At 45.2% G+C, this 13,236-nt stretch overlaps 1 protein-coding gene across 2 annotated transcripts in view; it reads left to right on the top strand.

Moving 5' to 3' along the window:
- Positions 1–13,236, top strand: part of SMOX (spermine oxidase) — a 103,304-nt gene that overhangs the window by 38,228 nt on the left and 51,840 nt on the right. The window lies entirely within an intron of this gene.

Below are 13,236 nucleotides of genomic sequence, written 5' to 3'. Positions count from 1 at the left end.
GAAGGGTTGTGGAATTGAAGCTTCTGCAAGAGCTGGCTGACCGCAGCTAGTCCATTTCCTGCCAGTGGAGGAGGCCTCTGCAGTATGTTCCTCAAACCCTATTAGGTTAATTCTTAGCTCATACCTCTGGGAATCATTGCAGGATGGTCACTGACATATGGGCAGATGGATTAAGACTTCCTAGCATAGAGGAAATACTCTAGGATTTACCCTCATTGGTGTAACTTCATCTCCACTTATCCTCAAGCTCTGCATGTCCCTCTGACTGAGCTCCACTCCAGGAGCTAGTTAGAGGGGTGTGACATTCCCCTGGTGTTATCTGGACCAGTGATCTGCTTGGTCACTCCAATCCTCGACTCTGGGAGCCAGCCTTACCCCGCTCCCGGGCTGTTCACGCACAGCCTCTGGCATGTAAGCTGCTTCCAGCTGCGTGAGCGAGCACTTTTGGCCAGCCACTACTTGGGTTGTGCAACCGAATGACACTAGCCAATATCTCTGGTCCCAGACACAACCCTAGGAACATCCGTCTTGCAGTGTCCAGTTATGCCCACTGGACGCTGCAAGCTTATATGAGTTTGTCAGTTTAACAAAAAAATTGATATGTACCAGACTTGTTATCCCAAGGGGAGTCTCTGACATGCTTCAAACCAAATGCATTGCTTCAGGTATAATAAACAAATTTATTAACTGCAAAAGATAGATTTTAAATGATTATAAGTCAAAGCACATGTCAAGGTTCCTCCCCCACTCTGAACTCTAGGGTACAGATGTGGGGACCTGCATGAAAAACCTCCTAAGCTTATCCTTACCAGCTTAGGTCAAAACTTCCCCAAGGTACAAAATATTACCCCCGTTATCCTTGGAATGGCCGCTACCACCACCAAACTAATACTGGTTACTGGGGAAGAGCTGTTTGGACGCGTCCTTCCCCCCAAAATACTTCCCAAAACCTTGCACCCCACTTCCTGGACAAGGTTTGGTAAAAAGCCTCACCAATTTGCCTAGGTGACTACAGACCCAGACCCTTGGATCTTAAGAACAATGAACAATCCTCCCAACACTTGCACCCCCCCTTTCCTGGGAAATGTTGGATAAAAAGCCTCACCAATTTGCATAGGTGACCACAAACCCAAACCCTTGGGTCTGAGAACAATGAAAAAGCATTCAGTGTTTTACAAGAAGACTTTTAATAAAAAATAGAAGTAAATAGAAATAAAGAAATCCCCCCTGTAAAATCAGGATGGTATATATCTTACAGGGTAATTAGATTCAAAAACATAGAGAACCCCTCTAGGCAAGACCTTAAGTTACAAAAAAGATACACAGACAGAAATAGTTATTCTATTCAGCACAATTCTTTTCTCAGCCATTTAAAGAAATCATAATCTAACACATACCTAGCTAGATTACTTACTAAAAGTTCTAAGACTCCATTCCTGTTCTGTCCCCGGCCAAGACGACTACAGACAGACACAGACCCTTTGTTTCTCTCCCTCCTCCCAGCTTTTGAAAGTATCTTGTCTCCTCATTGGTCATTTTGGTCAGGTGCCAGCGAGGTTACCTTTAGCTTCTTAACCCTTTACAGGTGAGAGGAGCTTTCCCCTGGCCAGGAGGGATTTCAAAGGTGTTTACCCTTCCCTTTATATTTATGACAGCACAACAAGTCGGATTTGGTCAGTGCCCTTACAAACTTAGATGCTTCTCACCACAGGCTGGCTGGTTGCCCTTCAGCCAGGCTCTCCCCTTTGATCGGCGCTTCAGTCGCTTGGTGGTGGTGCCTGTAGGTATAGGTGGAAGAGAGAGAGAGCATGGCAAATGTCTCTCCCTTTTATCATGTTCTTTCTTCCCTCTTGGCTTTGTTCCCCCCCTTCAGAGTCAGGTGAGCATTACTTCATCGTAGTCCCAAACTGACCAAGGGAAGGGGGGTGACTCACTTGAGAGTCCAACAGATCCTTTGTTGCTGCCTGGGCCAGTATCCTTTATTCCTGTGAGGCTGGGCTGGGTTTGTCCCATACATGCCCTGGTGAGGTGTGAAGTGCCCCTCTGCTCCTGGAGAGTTTTGTCTGGGTTTGTTTTAAGCTATGAGGACACATTTTCAACCTCATAACTATACACATGGAATTACAGCCTATAATATTACTATAACACCAATGCTCAGTGCATCATGAGCCTTCCAAAGACACCCGACATGACAAACTTTGCATTGGATACCACACAATCATGTTATAAGGATGAACATGGGCGTGCAGGGTGTTCCCCTGAGGTATAGAGTGTCAGAAGGGGTATTTAGAGAGCAGTGCAAGGTGCTCCGCTCACCCCCTGGAGCTGGCTGAGCATGCTGTATCTGCAGCACACCCTAGCCTCAGGAGCAAGTTGAGGAGCCAAGTGTGGGCCACCCAATTATTTTTTCCCTCCCTCTCTGAGATCAGAAGGGTTGAGAAAACGCACAATGGCAGGTTTTATGAGTGTTCTAAACAGACATGAGTCACACTCTGAGCACCTGGCATGATGTTCTTCAACTTATTATTTTGCTATTCAGCTAGTTTGGAGCACTATATGGAAGTGCCCTTTGGCAGAAAAATCTGTTCTGCCCATACGTTAGCTTTTATAAAAAAAAAACCCAGGGAAGTCTTTAGACTGCAGGCCAAGATGCTTGGGAGCTTGTTCAATATCTTCAGCTTAACAAAAACTGAATTTAATAAATTGCTTTCATGTGAATCAGCTTCAGATGAGTTCATTTTACCCCGGGGATGTTTGGAGACAGTAAAACAAGTCCAATCACACCTGGTAAAAATGTGCAGTGCTTTGATGATCAAAAGCTCCATCCAGCGGCCTTTGTTTAAAAAAGGAAAAACAGTCTGGGGCAGAGAGATTTTACAGTTAGCAACTTTCTGGCAATGTTTGGGAGAGTGGGGAAAGTTTGTTGGGTCAAATGCTTCTTAGCAGACTCTAGGAAATTATTAGAACCATATGCTTAGTATTGAATATTGTAGCTATCGTCACCTTCTAGAGGGATCCCAAAACACATTACAGTCTCAATAGAGGCATTGCTTCACTCAGCAGTGGCCTGTGGATTGCAACACGGGAGTTCTTTTTGATGCTCAGCAGCATTACACAATGATATAAGGAAGAAAATGAGGAACCGTTACTTATCCGACTGAAACGGCATGGAGTGCTCAGATAGGGAAGAAGTAATTACTGTGACTGGGACTTGTGTAAGATACCAGGGTTATCCTTTTGCTTGCAAAAAGTGTCACAGAATCTGTAAAAAGCACAAAAAAATGGCAAAGTCAGGATCCCTGGTTGCTGTCCTAAAGACAGCAAATCAGCAGACCAGCACCCATTGCCATGCTGATTGGTGGGAAATGAATGCCAAAAACTGTATCACCAGTATCCAGAGACTGCCTTGAGGTTCCCCAGGTGAGTATTAGCCATAGCCAACTCTGCTTATCTGAGAGCACCTAAAGCCCAGTGTCACGTGGAAGTGATCCGAAAGATTCTTAATGTAATCTTTAGTCACTGGAGATGGAATAGGACTGCAACCTCACATTCTGATTTCCTCTTTGTTACTGTACAGGTGCTAGGAGGAGATCAGGGACCAGATTGAGTCCTCATATAAGCAGGCGTAACTCCATTGGAGGGAAGTGGCTTTTTTACAGGAACTCTGTGTTATTGTTCAGTGGGATTCACCCTATAGGACATGAGATCCCCAGCAGCATAGGTGGGACCTGAAGGCTCCCAGGTGGTGGCTGATCTGTTATATGTGAATGCTGTAAAAATTACAGATTTTGTGACTGCGTGATGCTTTTGTGATTTTAACGTATTGTTTTGTTGCATCAACCGCTTTAAAAATTAAATTGAAAGCATCTGTATTCAGAACCTCTTTTTGTAAAACAATATTTGTTCATAAAATTCTCCCCGGTCTTTTCGTGGCTCATTGTGCTCTTTGTTGCTGTGTTCACCTTCCCAGCCACCCGCCTTGTTAGCTGTACAAGTCATCTCGCTGTGATGAAGTTTGCAAGCATTTGATAAGCACGGGAAGTGAATCATTGCAACACAATCCTGTCCTGTCCCAGGACATTTTGAAGACCATGTCGTCACCCAGGGGAATGTTGTTATATTTAGGTTTCACTCATTTGATGGCTTGTTTTACTGATTAGTCAGATACTACACACTATCTCACTTCAACTCTGGTTGCGATGAGATTCTGCGTAGCATCTGAGTAATCAGTGAAACAGTCCGAAGAAAGGGTGAACTAGTGCCTATTGGCTGGTGGTAGGGCTTGCCTGGAGCCTTTCACATCTTGTTTGCATAGCTGTAAATACCTTTAAAATGTAGGATTTGAGTGTTTAGCTTTCTCTCCCTCACATTTTCCCTTGATGATGTAGGAAGAGACAAAGGGAATGGCTGTCTTGGATGACTTTTACAAAAATATATCTTGGTTTTTTTTGTCTAAGAACTTAAACTTTTATGTTTATTTTTCTATGGAGTTTAAAGACTTCAAGTGCTACTCTTGATGTATTATATTGAGGTCCTTTGTCTCTATAGTATCTAATGTTCATTAGTATAATACTTAAAACTAGAAATTAACTTTACAAAGATGGGTCTTTATTATACCATTTTTGGTGGGTGAGGGAAACTGAGGCACAGAGCTGAAGTAGCTTGCCCAAGGTCACACACTGCATCAATGGCCAAACTGGAAATAGGAGCCCAGTCTGGTGCCCTAGTCACTGTGTTAATAGGAGTTTTATGTATGTATTGAAGGAGCAGGTTCTCAGCCTGGAAGATGCAAACATGTGTCAGGGGATTGCAGTGCCCCTGCCTTTCTGATAATGTTAAATGGGGGTGGAGGGTGGCTAGATGGAAGCAGAGGGACCTCAGGGGTAGGGAGGGTTCTGACATGGAAAAGGGGGTCCTGGTCTAGAGAAAATGGGGGTTCACTGTAGGCTGCTCTAGAGCAGGGGTTTCCAAACTTGGTTTGCGGCTTCTTCAGGGTAGGCTCCTGGCGGGCCGCGAGACGCTTTGTTTACCTGAATGTCCGCAGGTACAGCAGCTCACAGATCCCAGTGACTGCAGTTCACCGTTCCTGGCCAATGGGAGCTGTGGGAAGAGGTGGCCCAGCCCGCATCGCTTCCCGCAGCTCCCATTGGCCGGGAATGGTGAACTGCGGCCATTGGGAGCTTCGAGCGGCCGTACCTATGGACGCTCAGGTAAACAAAGTGTCTTGCGGCCCACCAGGGGCTTACCCTGAACAAGCCGTGAACCAAGTTTGGGAACCCCTGCTCTAGAGGGATGAGCTTGTGCTGCTCCCCCTTTGCAGACCCTGGCACAAGGGGGAGTGCCCAGGCAGGCCTGGAGGTAGGAGGGGTGGTATGCTTGTAGCTTCGGTGCTATGAGGATTCTGGGCTGCAGAGCAGGTGACATGCAGTCCTGGTAAGGCTGCCTTTTTAGGCCCTCAGGAGTCCAGAATCTGGGCAGGACAAAGGTGGCTTAAAGCTGTCCTTCTGCCACCCTCCTTTCCCCGTCCTTCTGGGCTGTGTCTTTTGGGCTGCATCACTCAGGTGACACAGCACAGAATCTAGCCTGAGGTCTCCATGCTGCCTCCAGATAGGCTGGCTTTGAGGTGATGTTGGGGCGAGTTGGGATCAGGGCCATAGGATCTGCAAGTGTACAAATCCCGTGGCCTGAAAACCATGCGTGGGGGACATGGGAGGGCAGTGGAAGCCGCTGTTCCAGCCAATAGGGGCATGCGCTATGCTGTGTGCATAGCTAGTCTAAGTGAAAACATGCTCATATCATCATCCTCATTATCCTTCCTTGTCTGTTTGTTTCATCCGCCTATTGTGTCTTGTCAGTAAACAAAACTGTAAGACTAAACAAGACTTCGTGACAAGGACTGTCTTTTTGCTGCAAACTTGTGCAGCGCCTGCCACGAAGGGGACGTAATCCCTCGTTGGGGCCTTTAGGGGCTAATGTAATACACATACAATTGATTTGCATTCCCCTCAACATCTGCTTAGCATCCCGCACAAAGCCTGATTGCTTGGGCTTTGTGTGGGGAGGCTGACTTTCACCAAAGATTAAAATCATAGGAAAGTTATCTTTTGATTTATAAACTAACCACCAGCCCTGTAAATTTCATCAGCACTCTGGAAATCAAGCCACCTTGTTTCTGCGTCTTGAGTCGTCGCTTTGGCGTCTGTAATGGGAATACAGCCAGTGATGCATGAAGCAGAACAGGTCACGCAGTGCTATCAGGAGTAAAAACTTGTTTCTTTCACCTAAATAAGCAGATGTGAATGCAGAGGGAGCTGATGTGAGTAATAATACTTTGCCCTTGTATGTATCACCTTTCATCTGAGGATCTCAAAGTACTTTACAAAGCTGTATTAGAGTTATTAGAGTTTGGAGATGGGACACTTGCTGGCGGTAACATATTTGGTGGGAAAGACAGGAATGAATCCCTCGAACACAGTCCCTTGCTTTACTCACTAGCTAGTGCTGCTTTCGAGTAAGGAGGTGCTACTTTTTATTCTCTCTGCAGTATAACAGCATTTTAACATTTAATTCCCCGCATTTAACTATCTGCAGTGTATTTATTTATTGCCCACAATGAAATGCTAAGTACAAGGGTGTGAGTATTGACAAAGGAGAGTAAAGAACCAAATCTGAATAAACAAAGTCAGAGGCCAAGGATGAAGATGGTGAAATGACACTGAGTGAGGGGGTGGTGTTACAACTGGAATTCAACACACAGGTGTCAAGTTGCAATAGTTAGATATATAGGAATTTTATAACAGCAGCAGACTGATGTGGTGTACTTGAGTTTTATTTATTACTTATTCTGCCTTCAGTGAAATGGTGCTGGTACTTAACCTGTGCTGGTGTAAACAGTAGTGCTGAAAAGCATCGTGAATGGTCTTAATTTGGCTGCCAGCCTGGGAGCTTGGGAAAGGGGCAGGGGAGGGGGGGGGGAGGAATCAGGATGATATTTCAGTTGGGCAACTTTAGTTTTGAGAGCACTGAGATCATGTTTCAGAGCAACAGGCAGTGATGTTTAATGCACTTGTTGTTAGAGGACTAATTAGAGTGTACAAGAGGGAGAAATTACAAAATGCTTGTTTATTGTTCTGGGAGACAGGATGACTGCAATTAAGATGCGGGAGGTACTGGCGATAGGCAGTGTAGCAGCAAACAGTACGATCCTCCTGCCACTCTGCCTGCTACTTCAGGCGTATTTTTTAATCTGTTAAAAAGCACACACTGTTCTGTGCCAGGCAGTGTATACCCAACGGACAGCCTGCATTTTCAGAAAGGAGGGGGCATGCAGGGAGGTAACTGCTGGCAGCCTGAAGATGTTTATTATCCTTCCAAACACTTCCTTGCCCTTCCTTGGTTTAAAAAAAGAAAAAGGAAAAGAAAAATGTACGTTAGAGAAGATAATTGAATACTTTCTCAGTGCAGTTAATTAGATAAAGGTTACTCATTAGAGCCTGGCTTGTTATATGTTTGCTTGATTCGAGTAGTGCTAGGCTACTTAATGAGATAATAGCCACACTGTGCATTATCTTTACATCTGCTAAATATATTGCCATTCCTGCTTCTGTTGTGTGAACCTTATGTATATGGATTCCATTAGCTCTGCTTTCAAATAACAATCTTTTTTTGCCAGGGCGGGGGGAGAATAGCCTGTTGAAAAATGCATTTTCAGTCCATTTATTTAAGATTGTTTTGGATTGTTTGGAGAGGAGGAAGCATGCTTCTGGGTATTGTGTAATCCTTCTTTATTCTTTAAGGGACACTGAGAACAGCACACACTCCCATGTGTGTTGGTATATTATATGGACACAAATTAAACATATATTATTTTACATACATACACGTTTGTGTGCGTAGTTATAGATTTCCTAGATTAAGGCCAGCAAGGGCCACTATGATTATCTAGGCTGACTTGCATAAAACAGGCCATAGAATTTCTCCCAGTAATTCCTGCATCAAGACAACCACTTCTGGCTGAGCTAGAGCATATCTTTTTAGAAAGACACCTTGCCGTGATTTAAAAACTTCAAATAATGGATTTCAGAGTAGCAGCCGTGTTCGTCTGTATCTGCAAAAAGAAAAGGAGTACTTGTGGCACCTTAGAGACTAACAAATTTATTTGAGCATAAGCTTTTGTGAGCTACATGAAAGCTTATGCTCAAATAAATTTGTTAGTCTCTAAGGTGCCACAAATACTCCTTTTCTTTTTTCAAATGATGGAGAATCCACTGCAGCCTCAGGGGAGTTGTGCCAATGGTTAATTACAATTACTAGTTATTATTTAGCAACTTGGTGTCCTAATCATGGGCCAAGACCCCACTGTGCGAGGCGCTGTACAAACACAGAACAAAAACAAACAAAAAATGGTCCCTGCCCCAAAGAACTTAGCCATCTAAATGTAAACCAAGAGACAAGCAGATGAATACAGACAGGCGGGGGAGCACAAGTAAACAGTGATACAATACAGGTCATATTCCTAGTCTGAATTTGTCTAGGTTCAGCTTTCAGCCACTTGCTATGCCTCTGTCTGCTTGCTTAAAGAATCCTCTGCTATCAGAAATCTTCACACTATGTAGGTATTTTTGGATCAAAGCATCTCTTATGTAGTATATACTATGTGAGTGTGGTATCCTTACAGGTATTGATGATGTCTTAGATAATTAAAATTATTTAAATGTAAGGTCCTTCTTTTTGTCTTATGCGTACTGTGTTTATCTCTTCTTCTTCCATTGGACTGTACAATAAAAACGGAGTTAGGCTATTTCATTTGCTTGTCCCACACAAACCCCGTGCTGGTGTCTTGGTTTCCAGTGCAGGATAACCTTTCAATCCTGTTTTGCTGAAATTAAAAAATACTCCATGCAACTGACTGTGTTAAATTTGTCCTTTTGCGCTTGAGGGAGTCGGTGGGTCAGGAGGGATTTCCCCCCACACTGGTTGGATATAGCTTTTGTTAATTTTAAGACCTCAACAGGCACCTTTCGTAAGCGCTAAGACGTTCATTCGAGAATAGTGTCTAAAAAACCAAACCCACACAAATGAGCCTGGGAATAGTATGTAGAGACACAACTCAGAATTTGTCCCATTTGTCCATTATTACAGCACGGTCGTATGCACGTACTTCAGCATGCAGCTCATACGTGTGGCTAGTGCATATTCTACAGTCTACTTTAGGTGAGTTAAGGACATTGTGGCAGCTTTGGCTCAGAATTGCCTTGTTTGCTTTTTTAATTTTGTCTGACCCTTGGCAATATTCCTGCCAAGTTTGCTTACTGGTTTACTATTCTCTTTGATATCTGCTCCCCTCAGGATCCTAGAGAAACAAAGCCATATCAGGAGAGTGCCACATTCCAAGAAAACAGTAAAGAAGCAGCTACGGACTACCTTAATCCTTTGGGCTTAGTGCTGGAATATAATTGTCTGACTTGTGTACTGCAGGATTTTGCTGACAAAAGTTTGATAAGATGAGAGGAAGTTTATAAAATGGATAGATCTCTAGGCTTGTTCAGGACTGTAGCTGTAGCTGCTGAATTTGGAGCACAGAAGACTAGCATTGGTTTTTGCTTCTCTAGTGTTGTTGGGGTGGACTTCTATGTGAATAAGTGGGCAGTGCAAAGAGTATGGATGCAGGGGGTTGTCTTGCATGTGGAGGAGGGAATAACTTAGAGAAACCTATTATCGTTTCTTTTTAAGGGAAAATGCTGCTGGAGCAAACCTTAGCTGAACAGTCAGTCCCGATTTGTACACAGATATTTATACCAGTATAACTATTTTCAGTTAGGAGTGTGACCTTTGTTAACCTAAATAGCTATTCCGGTGCAACTTCTTGATTGGATGCAGTTATACCATTATCAAGACCTCTTAGGCCTGGTCTACACTACGAGTTTATGTCAGATTTAGCAGCGTTAAATTGAATTAACCCTGCACCTGTCCACACAACGAAGCCATTTTTTTCGACATAAAGGGCTCTTAAAACTGATTTCTGTACTCCTCCCCAAGGAGGGGATTAGCGCTGAAATCGACATCGCCTTTTTGAATTAGGGTTAGCGTGGACACAATTCGAAGGTATTGGCCTCTGGGAGCTACCCCACAGTGCACCATTGTGACTGCTCTGGACAGCACTCTGAACTCAGATGCACTGGCCAGGTGTACAGGAAAAGCCCCGGGAACTTTTGAATCTCATTTCCTGTTTGGCCAAGCAAGCTCATCAGCAGAGGTGACCATGCAGAGCTCATCAGCACAGGTGACCATGCAGTCCCAGAACTGAAAAAGAGCTCCAACATGGACCGAACTGGAGGTACTGGATCTGATCTCTGTATGGGGAGAGGAATCTGTGGTATCAGAACTACGCTCCAAAAGGCGAAATGCCAAAACATTTCAAAAGATCTCCGAGGCCATGAGAGACACAGGCTGCAGCAGGGACGCAACACAGTGCTGCGTGAAACTTAAGGAGCTCAGACAAGTGTACCAGAAAACCAAACAATCAAACGGACGCTCCGGGACAGAGCCCCAGACATGCCACTTCTACGCTGAGCTGCATGCAATTCTAGGGGGGGCCGCCACCACTACCCCACCCCTGTCCATGGACTTTGATGATGGGGTACTCTCTGCCATGGCTGAGGATTTTGCTGATGGGAAAGATGAGGAGGAGGAGGACGAGCTTGAGGAGAGCACATAGCACACTGTTCTCCCCGACAGCCAGGATCTTTTTCTCACCCTGACTGAAATACCCTCCCAACCCAATGAAGCCGGAGAAGGGACCTCTGGTGAGTGTACCTTTTTAAATATAATGTATGTTATAAAAGCAAGCGTTTTTTAATGATTAAGTAGCGCTGAGGACTTGGGATGCATTTGTGGCCAGTACAGCTACTGGAAAAGTCTGTTAACGTGTCTGGGGATGGAGCGGAAATCCTCCAGGGACATCTTCATGAAGCTCTCTTGGAGGTACTCTAAAAGCCTTTGCAGAAGGTTTCTGGGGAGAGCAGCCTTATTCCGTCCCCCATGGTAGGACACTTTACCATGCCATGCTAGTAGCAAGTAATCTGGTATCATTGTATGACAAAGCCTGGCAGTGTATGGTCCCAGTGTTTGCTGGTATTCAAGCAACATCCGTTCTTTATCGCTCTGTGTTATCCTCAGGAGAGTGATATCGTTCATGGTAACCTGGTTGAAATAGGGGAATTTAATTAAGGGAACATTCAGAGGTGGCTGTTTCTACTGGGCTGTTTGCCTGTGGCTGAAAAGAAATCCTCCCCGCAGTTAGCCATGTGGTGGGAGGACAGGGCGGGCATTGGTGCTGAGCTGTTCGTGTTTGGCTAGCAGGTATCTTCCCTGATACCAGCCACACGGTGGGGGGAGGGGTAAGCAATCATCCCAGAGAATTGGATGGGGGTGGGGGGTTAGTTTGGTTTCTGCTGCTCCACGTTAACAGGAAAACTGCAGCACTAAATGGCCAACACAACGTGCTTTGCTTGGTATGGGAGAGGAGGGCGCTGCTGTTATGAAGGTTGCAGAAGCCAAAAGACTATGGCTTACCATGTCTGCCTGCAAGCCGAATTCTGTTGCCCGGCACTGCGTGTGTGATCTCTAACACCAAAGCCGCAGGCACTCAATATAAGATGCAAAATGTGACCTTGTACCAAAATCACATGTGCTATGTACACAGGGAAGAAAGGAGAGCAGCAGAATACGGACCCTGGACTTCAGAAAAGCAGACTTTGACTCCCTCAGGGAACTGATAGGCAAGATCCCCTGGGAGAATAACATGAGGGGGAAAGGAGTCCAGGAGAGCTGGCTGTATTTTAAAGAATCCTTATTGAGGTTACAGGGACAAACCATCCCGATGTGTAGAAAGAATAGTAAATATGGCAGGCGACCAGCTTGGCTTCACAGTGAAATCCTTGCTGATCTTAAACACAAAAAAGAAGCGTACAAGAAGTGGAAGACTGGACAAATGACCAGGGAGGAGTATAAAAATACTGCTCGGGCATGCAGGAGTGAAATCAGGAAGGCCAAATCACACCTGGAGTTGCAGCTAGCAAGAGATGTTAAGAGTAACAAGAAGGGTTTCTTCAGGTATGTTAGCAACAAGAAGAAAGTCAAGGAAAGTGTGGGCCCCTTACTGAATGAGGGAGGCAACCTAGTGACAGAGTATGTGGAAAAAGTTAATGTACTCAATGCTTTTTTTGCCTCTGTCTTCACGAACAAGGTCAGCTCCCAGACTACTGCACTGGGCAGCACAGCATGGGGAGGAGGTGACCAGCCCTCTGTGGAGAAAGAAGTGGTATGGGACTATGTAGAAAAGCTGGATGTGCACAAGTCCATGGGGCCGGATGCGTTGCATCCGAGAGTGCTAAAGGAGTTGGCGGATGTGATTGCAGAGCCATTGCCCATTATCTTTGAAAACTCATGGCGATTGGGGGAAGTCCCGGATGACTGTAAAAAGGCTAATGTAGTGCCCATCTTTAAAAAAGGGAAGAAGGAGGATCCTGGGAACTACAGGCCAGTCAGCCTCACCTCAGTCCCTGGAAAAATCATGGAACAGGTCCTCAAGGAATCAATTCTGAAGCACTAAGAGGAGAGGAAAGTGATCAGGAACAGTCAGCATGGATTCACCAAGGGCAAGTCATGTCTGACTAATCTAATTGCCTTCTATGATGAGATAACTGGCTCTGTGGATGAGGGGAAAGCAGTGGACATGTTGTTCCTTGACTTAGAAAAGCTTTTGACACCGTCTCCCACAGTATTCTTGCCAGCAAGTTAAAGAAGTATGGGCTGGATGGATGCACTGCAAGGTGGGTAGAAAGTTGGCTAGATTGTCGGGCTCAACGGGTAGTGATCAATGGCTCCATGTCTAGTTGGCAGCCGGTATCAAGTGGAGTGCCCCAAGGGTCGGTCCTGTACTTAGGACAGAAGAATCCAATGCACTGCTACAGACTAGGGACCGAATGGCTAGGCAGCAGTTCTGCAGAAAAGGACCTACGGGTTACAGTGGACAAGAAGCTGTATATGAGTCAACAGTGTGCCAAGAAGGCCAGTGGCATTTTGGGCTGTATAAGTAGGGGCATTGCCAGCAGATCGAGGGATGTGATCGTTCCCCTCTATTTGACATTGGTGAGGCCCTCATCTGGAGTACTGTGTCTAGTTTTGGGCCCCACACTACAAGAAGGATGTGGAAAAATTGGAAAGCATCCAGCG

This window comes from Lepidochelys olivacea (assembly GCF_965140295.1).
Source record: "Lepidochelys olivacea isolate rLepOli2 genome assembly, chromosome: 4".
NCBI classification, from domain to species: Eukaryota; Metazoa; Chordata; order Testudines; family Cheloniidae; genus Lepidochelys; species Lepidochelys olivacea.
Note: the sequence above shows the minus strand (reverse complement) of the source record. Positions and strands in the feature narration are given on the sequence as shown.